The following is a 22,292-nucleotide window of genomic DNA, read 5'->3' as shown; positions in this document are numbered from 1 at the left end:
ACTACGGATAACACAGTTTTTTATCTTAAATGTGCCCCACTTGCCACGTCGTCTCCCAGCATTCTGCAGCACTTCAGTGATCGTCCAACCGAAGCAATGAATTCTGGCAGACGCTATTGACTTTATGGACCAGGCTTTAAAACCTTATTTTAGTGCCATGGCTTTTGCTTAGACATATTTCCCAGTCACACACACGGCGACGCAGAAGCCAGATGGAGGATAAACACTAGCTGCTGAGCACCAGGCTTCTCGCCAGTCAAATGTGATTGCCATCAGTGGCAAATTAACAACAAATTAAGCAAGCGAGTTGGGTAATTACACAGTCAATCAATAAGACATACTTTACACTGGCAGCAGGTAAAATGGAGCATAAATGGCAAACTGGAATGAATTAATATTGATTTGAATTTCCTCCATAAGGACAAACGACTATTGTATCTGCACAATTTGAACTACTGTTAAAATTGTTGATTTTTGAACGTCGTACAACATATGCCAGACAGACTTGAAGAATCGGTTCATTTCAAAATGTACTGCAGAACACCAAAGGAGAAATTCTGATATATTGCATTTATATACACATACCATTTTTTAATAAATTAATCATTTTATTCAACAAGGATGCATTAAAGTTGATCAAAATTTACATTTATGTTACAACAGCTGTTTTAAATAAATTATGTTGTTTTGAACTTTCTATTCAACAAAGAATCTTGAAAAAAAAAAATCAGTTTACACAAAAATATTGAGCAAAAACTATTTTCAACATTGATAAGTGTTTCTTGACCAGCAAATCATATTAGAATGATTTCTGAAGGATCATGTGACACTGAAGAATTGAGTAATGAAGCTGAAATTTCACAGGAATAAATTACCTTTTAAAATATATTAAAAGTCATTTTAAATTGTAATAATATTTCACAATAAATATTTGGTAAGCAAAAGAGACTTCTTTCAAACATTCAAAGTTTCAAACTGTTAACTGTGACTGAATCATTGATCAGTTCCTTAAAAAGTTCAAATTAAAAGAACAATTCCCTCACAAATCAGTCACTGTTACAAATACATCTTTTAAAACATCTCTTCAGAAGTAATGCAGACATCATATGGAAACTTTTATGGTACACAGAAAAAAAAGAATTGATGTAGAAACAATTTTCATTCAGAAATTGCTAGTAAATTTCATCAACTATTACAAAAAATGGTAACAAACTGAACGGATCTTCTTTTTGAAGTAAAGAAACTGAAATTGTATTTTCTTGTAAAACATACTCAAAAAATCTTATTTGTAAAATAAAAATAATAATCAAAGGTGCAAATAAAACGGTGCACATAGAAGAAAATGAATAATATACATTAGAGTAATTAATCAATCATGACATTTATGTAATTATTTTCAGTATTTAAAACTAGCTTTAAAGCCATAACTATTTTGAAGTAATGATATTGATTTTAGTCCCTGAAATATGAATTATATTTCCCCTGAGGGTTTTTTAGCATGAGGTCTCCACAGCACAAGGTGAATTAAGCTGACACATAGTTTGTCAGGAAACTTGTTTGCGTCATCACGTCCGCTATGATGCATAGAGAATGGAGCTCGCTCACACTCTGGAAACATTAAGTGACTGAATGTCATTTATTCTTTTAATATAGCATAACATTTCCAGCCATTCGTTACAAGTGGAGGAGCACTGGAATACTAGCACAGTCTACACTTCATTTAGTCATAATTCAGAATGATTATAATTCAGACACAATGCAGCATGCCACTGTTTAATATTCGTATGCGTCCAAACCGTAAGCCTTTGAGACATGGGCTCAGGTGTAGCATAACAGTTGTGATCTGCTTGTGGGAGGGAAAAGCCACCCAGTCAATGAATGCCTTTGGTGAGGAAACAGGTTTTGGAAGTATTAAAATTGATTCTTTTGTATGCTCACTACATAGCAATGTGAAGTTTCATGTGCGATGTCATATGTGAGCACATAACAGCCCACATTCTTCTCAGGTCATCTGAAATGCTTTAAAGACTCTGTGTGAGACACGCTGGTCACAACACATAATAATTAACTGTCCTAGACCTCATCATTTTCTTGTTTCTTTCAAGAGCATGACGGCAAAAGGCATGTAATTGGGTATGTATATATAGAACATTTAGGCCTATACCATATAACAGTATATTTTAAAATGTACACTGTAAAAAATTAATCCGTAAAATAACAGAAAAAGTACTGGCAGCTCATTACAAATGACATTATCCATTACAGACATGTCTGTTAACTCGAAAACACAATGCAATGAAGTGTAAAATTAAAAATACTGGTAAAACACCTGTAAAAAATGAATACGGAAAAATTCCTTCAAATTATACAGTATATTGTGCCCTATTTTTTAATATTTTTTTTTAAGAGTGTAATTTATTTCTGTTATGGCAAAGCTGAATTTCCAGCATCATTTCTCCAGTCTTCATGTCACATGATCCTTCAGAAATCATTCTAATATGCTGATTTGCTACTCAAGGAACATTTCCTATTATTATCATTCTTGAAAACAGTTGTACTGCATAATATTTTTGAAGAAACTACAATGCATTTTTTTCAGGATTATTTGATGAATAGAAACAGAAAATAAATATCTAGATGATGAATAGAAAAAGAACAGCATTTATTTAAAACAGAAATCTTTTGTAACATTATAAATGCCTTTATTGTATTTTGATCAGTTTCAATGCATTGCTGCTGAATAAAAGTATTATATGAAGTATTAAAATTTTAAATTTAAATTTAATGAAAAATTTATAAAAATGGATAAATACATATATTAAAACGATTACATTTTTTATTCTACACAACTTTTATGCTTCTTTTTTTTTATTCCACACAAATCATTTAGGCGATGATTAAATATGTTGTTAATTAAATAAGCACATTTGTTTTCCTTTTAATAATTAAAGATATTTTAATGTTTAATGTGTTATCCTGGTCAGTAATATTGCGTGGAGCCGAACCAGTGTAGACACACAGGAAGAAATCTCTAGTCGCCTGTGAATAACAACAACTAATCAAACACTTCATTTTGCATCTCCTCAGGGGTGAGACTTCATTTTCAGAAGTTGAAGGAAAAGGAAATTAAAAGAAAGAAAGTGTCAAAACAAATACTGTAAATGTTTTGTTGGGGGAAAAGGTACTAAAGGTGTTTTAATGCTCTAATCAGGTTTTTTTTAATGCTCTGATTCATTTGTAATGTGTAGCAGATACTAAAGATTAATGTTATATTAGCTCCATTGGGTTATGGCAACCCCGTGTACTGTACAGGGTTAGAAATGCTTAGCTCAGCCGCCTACATGAAGGACATTATCCAGTAAAAAGATATTATCCACTGTCAAACCAGCATACCGGAAAGTTATTTTCCTGCTGCTCTTGTTTTGTTTGTGACCTGCAAAAACTCTGTTTGCTTGTTTTATCGCTTATGTTCTGTGAGCGTTTCCTAATCCCTGCAACAAATATACAGTTTGGTCCTTTGAACCAAATAGAGTCCAAACATTACGACACAAAACAATAGTCTAGAATAATGTGGATATTTACCAGTTAGTACTTTCCTAGCTGTGATATTTAGTATGAACAAATATAATTTACAAATTATCTGGCCAAAGTTTGTCTGAAATGTAATTAAATATTGTTTAAAAGCAATAGCATGCCCTTATGGAAGCTTATTTGTGCCAAAAAAAAATAAAAATCAATTTAAAAAATCACAATGAATCCTGTCATTGTGCATTTGTGACATTTCATCTTTCTTTTTTTTCTCATGATTCTTTTTTGGACATCCTCGTTGGTTTGTTCATTATACAATTTTATTTATTTTTATGTATTTATTTATTTTTTATGACATTTAATGATATGATGGAAGCTTATTAGTTAGTCTGACTTTTTTTCACATTTCTGGGGGCAATGAGATAAACTTGCAATAATAAAGGCCTGAATTGTGAGATATAAACTCGCAATTGTGAGCAAATAAGCTTCCATATGCACTACTTATGTGCTGTTTCTTAAAAATGTATCAAAATTGCAATACGATCAATAGGAACAAGATTCCAGGACCACCAGGTGAAAAATCATATGATACGTTGTAAATATTAGGTCTCAAATGGAAAGTCAGCCAGAAAGGGACCTTGACCTGCCAAAAGTTGAATAAAAGTAATTATTAGCGCGCCTCGCGGTGCACATTTCCTCTGATGCTAGACAAATGAAGGCTTGGTTAGCCGAGATGTTTGCTTCATCATTCATTCCCCCCACCCACAGCTGATTGATTGCTGTGATTTTATTAAGAAAAGGAGAAGGGGAAATTGAAAAATGCTGGTTGCAGTGTGGAAACATAGCGTTGATTATAAACTCTTAGGCGAGACAAAGGGGCCACCTTTCTGTTTTGTAGCCCAACAAATAGGCAGCAGGTGTTTTTGACAGGTGTCTGATTGCGTGCTACAAAAGACATTAAAAAAAGCAAACAAATTGATTCATTTTTTGTGCCTCTCATGGTAAATGGAGTTGGTCCTGATGGATGCTATTACCCAGGGATCTGATTGGTGGGACACAGTCACTGAATAGCATAGGTGTTTTGGGGAGAACAATTTGTGTATCTGTTGCGCTGAACGTTCTTGCTTAAATCGTGATCTTCTGAAGTGTTTCTGTAGAACGGTTCGATATGGCAGTGTAATTGGTTTAACCTTTTAAATGGATAGATGATTTCCCATAGTATGACACTTATGATTGAATTATAATATCTATAATGAATGGAGCATGCAGCCTGCCTCACAAATTGGACAAATCAGCGGTCGTTAACTGGTTTCACTTCAGGTCACAGATTGGTCATCAAAGAGCACAACACAGTACCAAAATTGTATATGAGACAAAAGGAAACATAAATGTTCTTAAAATTGAACATTGTTATTTTTTTATACAATTTTTCTTAAGCATAGAGGTAAGAAACTTGTTGCACCGTAATGTTTTGATTCACTAAAAAGAACCGGCTCATAAGAATCATTTGTTTGGGAATCACACTACACAGGTTGTGTTTTATGTGTTTGATTCACTAAAAGGACCATATGGATTTCATGAATCAATTTGATTTCAAATCACAAGCGTTCAAAAAGTTGATTCTTTTGCACCAATTGCTGGTTTGATTCACCAAAAAGAACGAGCTCATAAGAGTCACTTACCCGGGAGTTACTTACGATGGTTGTAGTGTATGTGTTTGATTCACTAAAAAGAACTGAATCAGTGGTGTCATGCATTTTGGAATCAGACTACACTTGTTGTGCTGCATATTTTTGATTCACTGAAAGAACTAACTCATACTAAAAGAGTCATTTTTTTCTAAATCACACTACACTTCATCCGTATGCATTTGATTTAAAAATAAATAATAATAATAAAAAAGCAGGGAATCACACTTGAACTGGCTCATAAGAGTCATTCTGTCATTCTGCTTTTTAAAATCTGATAGGCCTATTTATTTTGCTATGCTAAAATAGAGTTTTTTAAAATGTGGATTTTGATTGCGAATCATCTTCCTGAATCATTACATGCAAAGCAAAGCAATTATCTTGTGATTTTGGAGATGAGGCACCGGTCAGTGCCACCGACTGCATTTTCTCAGTATTTGGAGAAAGTCAGAGTGTACCTGGTCCATGGCAGGGAGATTTTTAATGTGAAGTCCAGGTGGGTGAGCGCAGGTTTAGTGACTGTTCTGTGACCTGTGTTCTGTTGGTCGTAGTGGGAGGATGATGTCCCTGTCAGCTCCTCTCACCCTTATGTTCTCATTATCCACCTCCTGTCCTCATGCTCCAAATGACAGACTCAGGGACAGGAGCACACAGCCATCCACCACAGATTATTATATTAAAAAATAGTGCATTATGGGGAAAAGGGAAGAATATAAGCTAATAGGTGACCTTCCGCAAAATAAGCATTTCAACAGTGCAGGTTAAGCTTTAAGTTGGAATAAATATTACTGTATATCTTGTATCCAGTGGAAAATGGCCAACAACAGAGCAAGAATAGGTTGTTTTCACACTCTCTAATAACTATTCACACATCTCTAAGAGGCTGCTATCAGTACATATGCCGTCTGGAGAGAGAAGCTCATTTTGCTTGATCTCATGGAAAGTCTATACAAATGTTTCTTTAGTGTAGTGAGTGCGTGACCATACAGAACACTTACAGGCGATAGTGCTTTCATTTGTTTCTCTTGGTTTAATTATATTTTATGCTCAATGGGCATTAAAACACACTTGTCACTGGTGAAGGAAGGGATTGTGAAATGAGAACGTGAGACAAAACATGAAAGATTATAGTGCTTTATAACAACATAATTAAAAAAAATTAATAATTAAAACGATTGTTCACTCAAATGATTGTATCATCATTTATTCACATTTTTAATATTTACTTTTGTGAAGATTCTTCTTTTTATGAAAGTCTTTCCATATACAGTGGGGCAAATAAGTATTTGATACACTGCGGCTTTTTCAAGTTTTCCCACTTACAAAGAATGGAGAGATCTGTAAATTTCATCATAGGTACACCTCAACTGTGAGAGACAGAATATAAAAAAAAAAACTGAAAATCACATTGTATGATTTTTGATTAATTTCAATTTCATTGCATGAAATAAGTATTTGATACAATAGAAAAATAGGACTTTATAGTTGGTACAGAAACCTTTGTTTACAATTACAGAGGTCAGACGTTTCCTGTAGTTCTTGACCAGGTTTGCACACACTGCAGCAGGGATTTTGGCCCACTCCTCCATACAGGTCTTCTCCAGCTCTTTCAGGTTTTGGGGCTGTCGCTGGGCAACATGGAGTTTCAGCTCCCTCCATAGATTTTCTATTGGGTTCAGGTCTGGAGACTGGCTAGGCCACACCAGGACCTTGAAATGCTTCTTATGGAGCCACTCCTTAGTTGCCCTTGCTGTGTGTTTGGGTCATTGTTATGCTGGAAGACCCAGCCACAACCCATCTTCAATGCTCTTACTGAGGGAAGGAAGTTGTTGCCCAAAATCTCAAGAGACATGGCCCCATCTATCCTCCCCTCATTACGGTGCAGTCGTCCTGTCCCCTTTGCAGAAAAGCACCCCCAAAGCATAATGTTTCCACCCCCATGCTTCACAGTTGGGATGGTGTTCTTGGGATTGTACTCAGCCTTCTTCCTCCAAACACGGCGAGTGGAGTTTATACCAAAAAGTTCTATTTTGGTCTCATCTGACCACATGACCTTCTCCCATGCCTCCTCTGGATCCTCCAGATGGTCTTTGGCAAACTTCAGACGGGCCTGGACATGTGCTGGCTTAAGCAGGGGGACCTTGCGCGCGCTGCAGGATTTTAATCCATGACGGTGTAGTGTGTTACTAATGGTAACCGTTGAGACTGTGATCCCAGCTCTCTTCAGGTCATTGACCAGGTCCTCCCATGTAGTTCTAGGCTGATCCCTCACCTTTCTCAGGAACATTGATACTCCACGAGGCGAGATCTTGCATGGAGCCCCAGTCCGAGGGATATTGACAGTCATCTCGAATTTCTTCCATTTTCTAATAATTACACCAATAGTTGCCTTCTCACCAAGCTGTTTGCCTATTGTCCTGTGGCCCATCCCAGCCTTGTGCATGTCTACAATTGTATTCCTAGTGTCCTTAGACAGCTCTTTGGTCTTGCCCGTAGTGGAGAGGTTGGAGTCTGATTGATTGAGTGTGTGAACAGGTGTCTTTTATACAGGTAACGAGTTCAAACAGGTGCAATTAATACAGGTAATGAGTGGAGGATAGGAGGGCTTCTTAAAGACAATCTAACAGGTCTGTGAGAGCCAGAATTCTTGCTGGTTGGTAGGTGATCAAATACTTATTTCATGCAATAAAATGTAAGTTAATAATTTAAAAATCATACAATGTGATTTTCTGGATTTTTTTTTTATATTCTGTATCTCACAGTTGAGGTGTACCTATGATGAAAATGACAGATCTCTCCATTCTTTGTAAGTGGGAAACCTTGAAAAATCGGCAGTGTATCAAATACTTATTTGCCCCAGTGTAACAAAGGTTTAAAGAGACCAGGGGCTGTCAAAGGACCAAAAAAATCTAAATAATAATAATTAGAAAGTTGTTCCCACAACTAATTTGTTTCCTGGTTTTAAGTAGTTGCTGATATTTAACTAAATTAATTCCTTCCCTTATATTAGGGAAATCATGGCCATATTGTAATAATTTGTTCCTTTGTTTTAATTGACTTAAACAAATAGTTCATCCAAAAATGAAAATTTGCTGAAAATGTACTCACCCTCAGGCCATCCCTGTTAATAAAAAAAAGAAAATAAAAAAAAGAAAACGCATATGCTGGTTAGGTATATTTTGAAGAATGAAAGCTGGTTTGAGCTGGTCCTGAGCTGGTTATAAACTGGTTATGAGTTGGTTTAAGCTGGTCCTGGGCTGGTTATAAGCTAGTTATGAGCTGGTTTAAGCTGGTCATGTGCTGGCCATACTGAAACTAGTTCCTGCTCAGGACCAGCTCATAACCAGCTTATAACCAGCTCAGGACCAGCTTAAACCAGATCATGACAAACTAAGGACCAGCTTAAACCAGCTCAAACCAGCTGCCATGCTTCGAAACATATGCTGGTTTTTCAACAGGGATCAAAAATGTAGATGAGTTTTTTTCTTCATCGGAAGAGATTTGGAGAAATTTAGGATCAGTGTAGGGAAGGTTACTTTGGAAATGTAATAGATTGCAGATTACAAGTTACCCTATTTAAAATGTAATAAGTAGTATAACTATTTAAATTACTTTATTAAAGTAAAGTAACTGATTATATTTAATTACTTTTTTTCTACTGTTATTTATGTTACATGTAACTTACTCCCTGACAATGTTTAGAATTACATCACTTGCTCACCAAAGGATCCACCAATGCACTGAATGGGTGCCGTCAGAATGAGAGTCCAAACAGTGGATTGATTGGTGAGCAAGTGACATAATGCAAATTTTTCTACACATCTGTGAAAAAAAGAAAAAACTTATCTACATCTTGGATGGCTACAAATTAAGTTGTAGAAACAAAGTAATAAAGTAACAGCAAGTTTTAATGACAGGTCAGTAAATGTTGATGAACTACTTCTTTAATGTTTTAAATGTAGCATTTATTATTACCTTGTAATGAAGGAGTTGGGTTAAAAGTCTTTATGTAGCATCATATAAAGTTTTATATGGCACTGTTAAAGCACAGAATCACTTTTACAAATGGTCCAAGAAATAATGTCATTGTTTTCCAACCAGGCTCTTTGTGGTGGTCGTAGAACCTAATCATGTGTCCTTGGGCACACATGGCATGCACAGATTTTTCCATCAGATCCCCATTAAGGTACACTTTGAATCTCCACCCCTACCCTTTTAATTAAATGAAAGCACAGCGGGTCACATACAAGCTCAAAGTCACACCACAGAAACGGACAGAAGCACATAGCATTGTGCCCATGGTCGGAATACGCAAATATGGCTGCTCAGCGGGGTAACCAGAAATATAACTGTGAAATTAAAGGGGAAAGGGGGCTGAATATCTGCAGGGCACAATTCAGAGGTCAACTGTAGCTCCTAATGTGATTTACTAATGCATATGTTATAAATAAATAGTCAAAAACACTAGCTTGATCTTAGCTACTTAATGGAATAGTGAAATGGACAAATTCTTTATCTGGTCTTCGTTTACTCACCCTAATGTTGCTTCAAATATGTATAACTTTTTTTCTGAGAATTTTTGAAGAAACTGCTGCTTTATGTTTTGCAGGTATTTACAATGATTGGTGTCAAGAGCTTCTAGAAATATCATAAAAGTGACCTGCATGACTTGTGATCTATATTTCAAGTCTATAGCTTACAGTTAGTTGTAACTCACTGATATCTTTCTCTTCAGCTGGCTATGTACTGTTGTGATTAATGACGAGTCATTAAGTTTAAATTATTCAGTCTGTTTCTTTCATGTATTCAGACATCAATACTTTTTAATACTAAGCTTTTCAGTGAATACCTAAAAATAAATATATTAAAATGTATTTGAAATACGTTCATTTCATGCTAAATATACTACAAATTGTGCGTTTAGTATGCTAAACTGGTATACTTCAAGTCTGCTGAATTGGAACGTCTAATTTTGTGTTTAATGCACTTTAATTGTGCGGCAGTAGTGCTGAAGATACTAAAGATACAGTATACTGAAGTATATTTGATTGAGCCAAAGTGGAACTATTGCAAGTATTCTTCAGGTACACTTTAAATATCTTGCATTTATTATTCAAAGATCATACAGTCCTCATCAATAGTGATGTTAAAACACATTTTAGGCTTAAGATTAAGAAATGTGCATTGTGCACAAGAAAGTTTTATTATAATTTTTTATATCAGTAAGTCTCAAGCAATATGTCAGTAAATATGTTAACAGATTTGAAATATACTTAGTATGAAATAAATGTGTTTTAAATATATTACTTTTTTACAAGGGATAACAACTTTAAATATCTATTCTGTATGTTCCTCACACAAAGGTGTCATATAGCTTCAGAAGACTTGAAATATAGCAAATAAATAATATAGGCCACCTTATGATTCTTTCATGATGTATTTTTGGTATTTTGGAGCTTGATAGACCCAGAAATATATTTAAAAACGTTTAAGGTCAAAATTGATAAAATACTGTAAAAAAACAGTAATATTGTGAATATTAAAATAACTGTATATTTATTTTAATATATTAATATACACAGCCATTACTCCAGTTTTCAATGTCACATGATCTTTCAGAAATCATATGCTGATTTGGTGTTCAACAACCATTTCTTAGTATTATCAATGTTAAAAACAGGAAACTGTGATACTTTTTTTTTCCCAGGATTCTTTGAGGAACAGAAAGTTCAATGAAAAGCATTGATTTAAAACAATTTTAATGCATCTTTTTTTAATAAAAGCTTTTTTTATTTATATAAAAAAAAGACAGTCTTCTTGATTATAGGCTTTTGAATTGTTGTTCATTTTTACACCCCGTGTTAATCCAATTGTGATATTTTGTTTAATTTTTGAATTTGTAGCCTCTTTTCAGGTCTGGGGTCAATTCAAATCTCAAAACAAAATATTTTATAATCTTTTGTGTACCACTGACAGTCATACAGGTTTGGAACAACATGAGGGTGAGTAAATGAGGATCCCCAAGAAGGTGTAAAGTGATTTACTGCAGTCCTTTCCTCAGATCCTAATATTTATCGGTTTTGTAATTGTAACATATTGCACAGCTGTTTTTTGAGAGGAATCAGCTTTCAAAATCATCCTTTTTGAACGATGCCTTGCTAGCACAGCTGTCTACACTCGGATGGCATCAAATGGGCTTCTGCTGAAATCTGACCATCAATTTCTTGTAAGAAGACTGACAGCGGTGACATCTAATCACTGCACTACTGACATGCCATAACTCCCGTCTGATACACGTCAGGCTGAGGAGCTTAATGACATGAGGATCCTCTATTTATAGCACTGTATGTCTGCTGTGAGAGGCTGGATGTAAATGGACTTTTTACAGGACTCATTAGCCTCATGCTGTTTATCATACACTGTCTCCATATTAACTGATCTGCTTATAATCTTGAAACGTCTGCGAACTTGATTGTTAGTTGGATATGGAGATTTTGGACATCTGTTGCAGTATTTCAGATATGTTTAATTAAAATAATGCTAGCCCTAACGCTAATGTTTGGGAAATTTCCCTCAAGGGAAATGCTGTGAGAAAGTCTGCGATTTTATTCTTGTTCCAGACTTTCAAACTAAAGATAAGAAAACTTGAAATAAAATAAGCAACTACATCTGGAACCTGAGGGTGCAAAAAAATCTAAATGCTTGAGAAAATTGCGTTTAAAGCTGTCCAAATTAAGTCCTTAGCAATGCATATTACTAATCGAAAATTAAGTTTTGATATGTTTACAGTAGGAAATTTACAAAATATCTTCATGGAACATGATCTTTACTTAATATCCTAATGATTTTTGGCATAAAAAAAATCGATAATTTTGACCCATACAATGTATTTTTGGCTTTTGCTACAAATATACCGTGCGACTTGAGACTGGTTTTGTGGTCCAGGGTCACATATTTGGGTTAGGGTTGACAGTACATTACAAAAGCATTATTATTAAATTGTATGTTAGACACATAAAATACCAGCTGTAAAATAAATCTTCACAAACCTGCACTTTTGGATTGAGTTGAAGTTTGTACTTGATAACCGGCAGCGGAAGCTCACAAAGGTTCTCAAAAGGTGTACATTTACATTTTAGAAAGCGTCCAAATGATTCTGAACATTTCTGTGTCTACTCAGCTGTACAAAAAATGTACCTGCACACTGGATCCCTACGAATACAAATGAGATCACCTCGCCTTTTCAGCCAGTATCTCTCTTGTCTTTCTGCTCTGTCTGTGATGTCCAGCAGTGGAAACTCTATAGCTCTCTTTCTTCTACAACAGTCTCCTTGACTTTGACAGGGTTGGCAGTTTGCCATCAAAAGAGGACAGTGTAACACAGCACTTGAAGGAAATGCTAATGTGGGAAAGAAAGAAGTGTGTGATCTCACCCAGTAATGTCATGTCATCTAACATATGCTATGAGAAGATTAAAATCCAGGCCTGAATGAAATTTGATGCATGCAAAGTATCTGATGAAGTGAAAAGTTGAAAGTTTCCTGCTTTAACACTATTGTATGTGTCCCGTTTCTCCTTACGCTTGCTCAGGAGGCACTCAGACCATATCAGGTACTGCTCTTCTTCTTCCATCTGAATCTCATCACCTTTCAGCATCTTCCTACTCCTAACTTTTCTTTCTTTGCACATTTTTTTATTTTTCCAGTTTTGCATGGTTTTACAACTGGCCGTTGAGGCGGTCTGCATGTTTTTCAACCTTAAATGTTTATTTTTTTCTGAGCCTAAGAATCTGCCATACCTTGTCTGCTTTTTTATCTCTAATTTATAGACATTTTAGAAGTTTTTCATCAAAACCGCTTGTGCTATATTAAAACACCCAGGACCAGGTGCATTTCAGATTTCCATGGAATAATTAAAGATGAAACTCATGGTTGATTTACACAAAACTCATCTTTCTGAACCTTTAGACTCTCTTCCCACATGAGTTCCTGGCCAAGTTCTTCACAGATATTGGGAACTGTTACTCTAAAGAGTAATTGTACTTTATTCATGCAGTACTGACATTTCTACCTTATTCAAGTGCTCTTAAAAGTGAATATTTTAGCTTTTTTAATAACAAATTTTTACGAACTGTGTAATATTGTAACCCTTATCATAACCCTTAGAAGTAATTCTCGTTCAGCTATTTCAAGTGTTTTATTGGCTTTTTTTTATCGGTGTTTCTATTTACACTAAGTGCAAATAGCCCGCTTAGTTTTTTAGACACAATTGAGTTTGAATCCGCCTTTTGCCAAACTTTTTTTCCCTCCCTTATCAAATCTCATATCACATCGGAAAGGCATTTATTTTCAATTAAAATTAAGGAAATAATCGAAAAGTTGAAAATAAAATATTGGGTAGGGTTAGGGTAGGTGTAGGGAGGGCTTATATTGTCCCAATAAGGTGGCATCCATTTAATAATTTGAATTAAAATGATAAATTACACTCAGTATTATTATTATTTACTGTTTTTTTTAATGTACTACAATACTGAGGTGCAAATAATTGCCACTATTTGCAATAAGTAGTATAAGTAGTAGAAAATCCTGCTATTTTAAAATAGTGTAAATAGAATCTATAGCTATTTCTACTTAGTGTAAATAGCATCTATCTCTATTTACACTTAGTGAAAATAACCACTGCCTTTTTTAAATTGCATGAATCTTAAAATTACAGTAAATAATTTAAGGTAATGAATTTAGATAACACTCACATATACAGTCGTGGTCAGAATTATTGGCATCCTTGGTAAATATGATCAAAGAAGGCTCTTAAAATAAACCTGCATTGTTAATCCTTTTGATCTTTTATTTTTTTGTTTAATCACAAAAATCAAACCTTTTATTGAACTAAAACAATTGAAAATGGGGGAAAATATCATTATGAAATAAATGTTTTTCTCAAATACACGTTGGACTCAATTATTGGCACCCCTAGAAATTCTTATGAGTAAAATATCTCCCATTCTCCCAAGTATATTCCCATTCATATTTACAATTTTGAGCACTCCAGGGTGATTATGAACATGAAATTATCCAGCCATGGCATTCTGTTTCACAGAAATATAAATAGGAGGGAAAACAAAGCCCAAATTCCCTTAATCATCCATCACAATGAGAAAAACCAAAGAATATATTTCTGATGTGCACCAAAAGATAATTGAGCTTCACAAATTAGTGGCTTTAAGAAAAGAGCTAGAGCAGTGAAAATCCCCATTTCCAACATCAGGGCAATAATTAAAATTTTCCAATCAACAGAAAATGTTACGAAACTGCCTGAAAGAGGACTTGTGTCTATATCGTCCTAATGCATGGTGAGAAGGAGAGTTTGAGTGGATAAAGACTCTCCAAGGACCACAGCTGGAGAATTGCAGAAAATAGTTGAGTCTCGGGGTCAGAAAACCTTTGAAAAAATGTCAAACAGCACCTACATCACCACATGTTGTTTGGGAGGGTTTCAAGAAAAAATTCTCCTTGATCATCCAAAAACAAACTCCAGCATATTCAGTTATCAGACACGACTGGAACTTCAAATGGCGCTGTCTTCTATGGTCAGATGAAACTAAAAAATGAGCTTTTTAGCAGCAAACACTCAAGATGGGTTTGGTGAGCACAGGGATAAAAAGTACCCCATGTGTACAATGAAATATACTGATGTATTTCTGATGTTGTGGGCCTATATTTCTGCTGGAGGTCCTGATTATCTTGTTTAGACACATGGCATCATGGATTCTATCAAATACCAACAGATGAAAAATCAACAAGTGACTGATTCTATTAGAAATCTTATAATGGGCCATGTTGGATGTACATGTTGGATCTTCCAACCGGACAATAATCCAAACACAAACCTCAAAAACAACACAAAAATGGGTCACTGAGCACAAAACCAAGCTTCTGCTGGCCATTCCAATCCTCTGACCTGAACCCTGTAGAAAATGAGTGAGGTGAACTGAAGAGAAGAAGCACCAACATGGAGCTGTGAATCTAAAGGATCTGGAGTGATTCTGGATGAAGGAATGGTCTCTGATCTCTTGTCAGGTGTTCTCTAACCTCATCAGGCATTATAGGAGAAAATTTAGAGCTGTTAAACTGGCAAATGGAGGTTTCAAAGAGTACTGAATAAAAGGGTGCCGTTAATTGTGGCCAATGTGTATTAGAGAAAAACATTTATTTCATAAGGATATTTCCCCCATTTTAAATTCTTATTAGCCAATGAAAGGTTAGATTTTTTTGAATTGTTTAAATAAAAGATCAAAAGGATTAACAATGTAGATTCATTTTCACAGCCTTCTTTGATCATATTTACCAAGGGTGCCAATAATTCTGACCACGTAGATATGTGACAAAGGTCTGTTATCAAAAGAGACCTTCCACAATTTAACAGTCCAGTACAAAACTGGTATGGTGCCCACAAACATATAGTCCTTTACTTTGATTGACTTAGTTAAATTATTATAGTATCCAAATTTAAAGTTTAGTACAGTTTCACTGTACTTTACACTTCTTCTACACGCGATGCGATACATAAAATGGATCTTTACCATGTTAATCTGAGTTTTTGTCCTAACCAGCCACGACAGCGACATGCAAAGTTTCTATTTTAGAAACTGTTTCTGTTTCTATAGGAACAACAACATAGAAACTATTACAATGATAATCTCAGGTACTGACTATGTGCTTTATTCAATGTTAAAAGTGACTAATTTGAGTTTGAATCTCATATTGTGTGACATTTACAACGATAGGAAAGCAACAATTTAGTTTACCTTAGATCTTGAAAAAAAGCTAAATTAAAGCAAATGTACGAAAAGGCGAACTCAGTGCGAACCAACAAGCGTTTACCGTGACAAAAATATCGGTCACACAGTATGTACTTTTAATAATGTTAAAAAGGTTTAGTATTTATCAATTAGATTATAAACTTGTCCATTTCATTGGGAGTACAATGCGCTTCTCGCTTCTGAATGGCTGTGATATTTGATGTGTCGATTCGCATCGTCGTGTCGCATCTGGTATTTGCAGCCAAATTTCTCATCGCTCGAATCTTGTCTCGTCTGGTTAGGACACAGTGTAACACATCAACTGCAGTAGCCTGAATCTTACAAAATCTGGCAAAACATGTCACAGTCAATTTATCACCACAATCCAAAGAATGCAATTTGCTTGAATGAAGCTTCTTTTTTTGGCACTGACATTATTTAATGACATCTCCTTCAATTATCATTAGCATAATGAGATAAAAGATTATCGTTATCATATTTAGCGTAATGTGAAATTTTATATAGATAGAGATAAATTGCAAATACATTTATTCTGCTGCCTGTTTATTCTGCTGGTACTCCTTTCATTGTACAACAGTTTTGTTTAACTGTTAGAACTGACTGTTGACTGTTAAAATTACTATTACATAAAGAAAATGATCACTTAACATAATAGGAATAGTAAAAGTTAAACATCAGGACAGATTATTGTAATGGGGGTTGGGGTAAAATGTTCTTCAAATAATGTCAATTTTAGAAATCTTAATGGTTTTAAATGTAGGCTTTCTTTTCTTTTTGCAAAATATAATTTGTTTTTCAATTTTTTTTTTTTTCATGCCAGGCTTTGTGACGTTAACTCAGTGAAGAAAACCCTGGAAACACAACAGTTGTAAAGGCAGTGACTTTGAGGAAACCATTTCTTGAAGAAAAAAAAGGCATAAAAGAAATTTTTCTAGTCATACAGATGGGTTTAAATTCAGACGTCTAATCTATTTCAAATGACTTCTTCACAATGCAAAGACGTTCACTACTGCACTTGCACGCCTCCACACTCTGCAGTCAGTGAATCAGTCATTCTTTCATGCCTATACCATTCTGACAAAGCCAGTTCAAAACTTCCTTTAATAGGGGCGTAGTTCAAACCTACCGCATGCTTGTGAATAGGTACATCTGAGATGGTAAAGTTGTGCATTCAACAGAAAAGTAGCTATTTCCTTTCCCAGTTGCATTCAGTTTCTCTGGCTGACAGGAAAGAATGCTGTCTAAACAGCTGGTGGACAGGTTTGTGTTTGCCTAACAACTGCGTTCCATCGTCTGTTTTTAGACAGTTTCACGTCAACCTGTTGGCGAGCAGCCATGACTTGGAAGTGCAAATGAAAATGAATATTTGAAGTGAAGAAGCCATTAATAACCTTTTAAAATTGCTTCTTTAAATAAATTATTAAGCCAACTCTCGCATTAAAATGCATATATAATAATTAATAATACTAATATAATATAAAGTTAATAAAACACATTCCCAGAGTACCTTTTCATGTGTATCAACCTTGAGAAGTTCTCGCTTCAGGAAATGTGAATATTACCAATGGGATCTGTTCTTAAAAAGGCTTTGAGAATGAAAGATATGCTATTATCATGAAACTTCACATGAGTTAATTACATTTCCAAGTCATGTGACTCAACCTGTAGAGTGCTCCAATCCTCCGAGCAACTATTATATAGCATATTCGAATAATAAAGAATATTTACTTTTCTACATTTACATTTATTCATTTAGCTGACGCTTTTATCCAAAGCGACTTACAATTGCTATATATGTCAGAGGTCGCACGCCTCTGGAGCAACTAGGGGGTTAAGTGTCTTGCTCAGGGACACATTGGTGTCTCACAGTGGATTCGAACCCGGGTCTCTCACACCAAAGGCATGTGTCTTATCCACTGCGCCATCACCACCTATTCATGTATATGGCTGTGTGCCTAAATTTAGTGAGCCGTATACCTATGGTGTTAAGGTGTTGTTAAAGAATAATCATATAATAAGTGCTGTTGAGGGGAGGTCAGAGATAGAGCTCGTTGTAAACGTGAGGGATGGACACCTTGGTGGGGTTATGGGGCAGAACTGAACCAGACTGTCACGGCCTTGAAGGCTAAATTAATGTATTAAGTCACAATCAGTCTTTTAGCCAATCACATTTTGACTTGCTTGAGATGATGACATTGTAGATGATGTAGACTGCAGTTGCAGAGATAAAACAGTCTATCTGTCATGTTCACCAACAGGTTCCTCAGAGCTTCTTTGTAATAGTTAAGCGTAGTTTTTTTTTTAATACGGACAGTGAGTTGGCTATATTATTGTGTGTGTCTGTTTGTGTGTGTGTGTGTGTGGGTGAGTGGGTGGGTGGGTTTGTTTTTTATGCATATCATTGTTTTGTCTTTTAAAGTTGAAGTACAAAAAAAAGTTTGTCATTTTAGAACACTTAAAAATGTATGAAATTCATTCAACCACATAGAAAGTGTCAAATGATGCTGGAATATTTCTCACAACTTTTCTTTTTGCAGTGAGTTTTATACCTACTCTCAAGGTGTTTTTTTAGTGAATGTATAAAGTCAGTATTTGTCAGAGGTGCTAGAAGTGTAAGCACAGGTGCAGTTCATCTATGAACATTTGACAACCACAAAGTCAGCCAAAATTCTCTTATGCTCACCAATGCTGCATTTATTTGTTCAAATAATACAGTACAAACAGAAACAATACAAATACAGTAAAAACAGTAATACATTTAAAAAAAGTTACAAATTAAAATAACTGATTTTAAAATGTCATTTATTCCTGTGTTCAGCAGTCATTACTCCAGTTTTCAGTGTCATATGATCCTTCAGAAAATATTCTAATTTGCTGCTCATGAAACATTCAGTATTATTTTAAAAAAGTATTTTCTGCATAAAAAATTTGTGTAAACCATGATACACTACTATTCAAAATTTTGGGTAAGATTTAAAATAAAATAAAATGATCTTTTATTCAGCAAGTATTTAAATTATTAAAAAAGTGAAAGACATTAATAATGTTACAAAATATTTATATTTCAAATAAATGCTCTTGATTTGAACTTTGTTCATTAAAGTGTCCTAAAAACAGCATTGCAGTTTCCATAAAAATGTTAAGCAACCTTTTTTAACATTGATAATAAGTGACAGTGACACTAAGAAATACATTACATTTTAAAATATATCAATATAGAAAACCCTTATAAAAATACTTATATATTTATATTGTAATAATATTTCACGATATTACTGTTTTTACTATATGTTTGATTAAATCAGTGCTTGGTGAGCATAAAAGCCTTTTTCAACAAAAAAACAAACAAACATACATTCACTAAAAACCACCTTGAGACTATGTTGAAAGCAACTGTGAAAAGAAAAGATAAAAAGAAGCCATACAGGTTTAGAACAACATGATGGTGAGTAAACGATGACAGAATGTTAATTCTTAAATGAACTGTCCCATTAATTGTCCAAGAACTTTTTTGGGACTCACTTACAGACATTCCAGCATCAGTCTGTAAAACCTTCCAGAGTCTAATATCACTTATGTCCTTATGCTAATGTGGCACAGCTTCATAACATTTCAAAAACAGCTGAATTTAAAGTGACATTTCCTCGACGTACATGCGCTGCGAATCTTTCTTATGAACCTTTTCAGTTCCGGCCTTCCAGCTAGTGCTTTTTCCTTTCTTTTGTTTGGCGTGATTGCGTCAGCGTGAAACTTGGCTTCACGGATGTTTAGCATCCGCCATGGCCGCAGATTGTGGCGGCACAGCTCCTCTGTGGTCTCACAAACACTCCCAGCATGCCTGTCTGCTATTGCTCCTTTATGGAGTGGACGATGCTTTATCATCCCTAACGTTCACAACTCGGGAGGACAAGCTAAATGTGTTGTTTCTCCACGCCGATTTGTTGTTCTTGACTGGGACACGCGGGGCTGAGCAGGAGACAGTTGTAGTGGGGAAATTAAGATGTTTTTCGGGTCTCTGTAAATGTCATGAGCGCTTGAAGGCGTCTGATTGCTCAACCATACAAATTTGCATTGGGTGTTGTCTCATGGCGGCGCTAAAAGTAGTGTTTTACTCTGCGTGCGAGGAGAAAGTGTTTAAAAGCATTCTTTGGTCATTTTTTATGCCTCTTAGCTCTGTGGATATAAATATACAGCAAGGTGACTTTTGCTTTTCTGCTGTCTTCACCTGCAAGGGATAATGGATCTCCATTTTGAATGTAAACCATAAGGGAGTGATGCAGACTCTAATTATCAGCTGTTACTGGCTTGCAGTGAAGTGTATCAGATACTTTGTGCTTGCCTGTGTGTTTGCAGAGCTTCGGGTCTGGGTATTATGCTGTTGAGAGCTGCTGTTGATTGCCAGCTTCCATCAGCTTGTGTTTAGATGGAGAGGTTTGATAAAGTTCTGCCGTGAGCAGCAATTACCAGCCTTCCCCTCTCGGTTGCTGAGAGCTGCAGTCTTGTAGCCGGGGTGTTCCACACACACCACAAACACACAAGGATGTAAAATCAATACGTCCAAACTGAGAACCCAGCTGCTACATCTTAACATTGCACGCCTGCACAACGTCTACATGCTTCTCCAAACGTTGTTGCTTGTTACATTTATTTGCACGTCAGTCTTAGTTTCTTTCATGCCCTGCAAATGTATGCACGTGTTATGCAAAAACATCAGTATTCAAAGGATTCCTCACGAGGATTCGCATTATCATGGCAGTCATCTATTCAGCTTTAGCCTCAACTTTTACAATTTCATGATACCAGAGCAGAATGAAACAGGATCTTAATTGTAGTAGTATTTTCAGGGGGTGTTTGTGCTTAAAGAAAGAGTGTCATAATTGTCTCTCTGACTGAATAGCAAGGCAACAACCAAATGAGAAAAATTGTGTTCAGTGGATGCATTGTAATTACAATCCAGATTGTGATAAGACATGCCAAGTGTAATAACCTTATTCAGGTATGGCAGTGATGCTCACTTTTTTTGCAGCCTTGGCTCTGGAAGTGAATTTTTTATTCATTTTCTCCATAAGGATTTCAAAAGTTCTGCAATAAAAAATCAATAAACCAAAGCAGTGGCCTTTGAGATGAATCACAGAATGGCAAACGTGAATTTTAAGCTAATAAGTATATGAAAATTGAAGGGAAAAGGTATGAGACTGTATACTTAAACTTTTTTTAACCATTTAAAATGATGTAATAAAATAAACAAATTATTATCAAGTATTAATGCTAGTTATTATCAAGTTATTGATACACAGTAGACCTCAAATTTATTTATAATTATATAGTTCTTAATTATAACTATTTAAAAAATTATATATATATATATATATATATATATTTATATATACTGTGTGTTCCTGTAACATGTCAGTTTTGGTTTTGTTCTGTTTCTACCTTATTTGGTTCTTCCTGTTTTAGTTCCTGTCCTAGTTCTGTTAATTAATGATCCCCTTCACCTGTGTTTGATTAATCATCTTGTTTCCTCGTTTGTTCCTCTCCCTTTATAAGTCCTCAGTTCTGCCTTTATGTTTGTCGGATCTTGAGTTTACTAAATGTCTAAGTGTGTTGAAGCTGATCATTAAAGGTTACTCTTTGTTTATGCGTTCATCGTACGCCTCCTTCATCCACAACCACTGACACGTTACAGTTCCCTATACATGTAAATATTTTTTACAAATATATACTGTATGTGTGTATTTATATATACGTAATAAATATATTCACAAAACACACACATTTATTATTAAAAACAAAACCTTTTATTTTGTATGCGATTAATCAGTGTTAATTTAGTGTTTGACAGCACTAAAATTAATCAATTTATATATGCAATGAATATCAAATATACTGTATTTTATAAACCAAAAAATATTTTACTGTAATTATTTTATAAAATATACAAAATAAATTAAATATAATAAAATATACATTCAATATATCAATATCACGTTTAATGTCAAAATACAATTTTATTTTTTTACTAATTATTTAATTTGCAATGAGAAGTTTTTGCTGATCATGTCTGCCACTATTATTGTTTCCAAAGTAACAGTGTCTTTTCTGATTGGTGTATTTCTTTCCAAGAGAATGGGTAGTGTAGTTCTTCATTAGAAATCATGGTTTTTTAAAAAAAAAATTAAAAAGTCAAAATCGCACTGACTTTCGTCATCGCTCAACCATTTCAAAGCATCTATCTCGTAAGGTTTTCATGT

At 34.8% G+C, this 22,292-nt stretch overlaps 1 protein-coding gene across 1 annotated transcript in view; it reads left to right on the top strand.

The window, feature by feature from the left end:
- LOC306854417 (cell adhesion molecule 1-like) overlaps positions 1–22,292 on the top strand; it is a 203,873-nt gene that overhangs the window by 111,231 nt on the left and 70,350 nt on the right. The gene's annotated exons all lie outside the window — the stretch shown is intronic.

This window comes from Barbus barbus (genome assembly GCF_936440315.1).
Source record: "Barbus barbus genome assembly, chromosome: 34".
NCBI lineage: Eukaryota > Metazoa > Chordata > Actinopteri > Cypriniformes > Cyprinidae > Barbus > Barbus barbus.
Note: the sequence above shows the minus strand (reverse complement) of the source record. Positions and strands in the feature narration are given on the sequence as shown.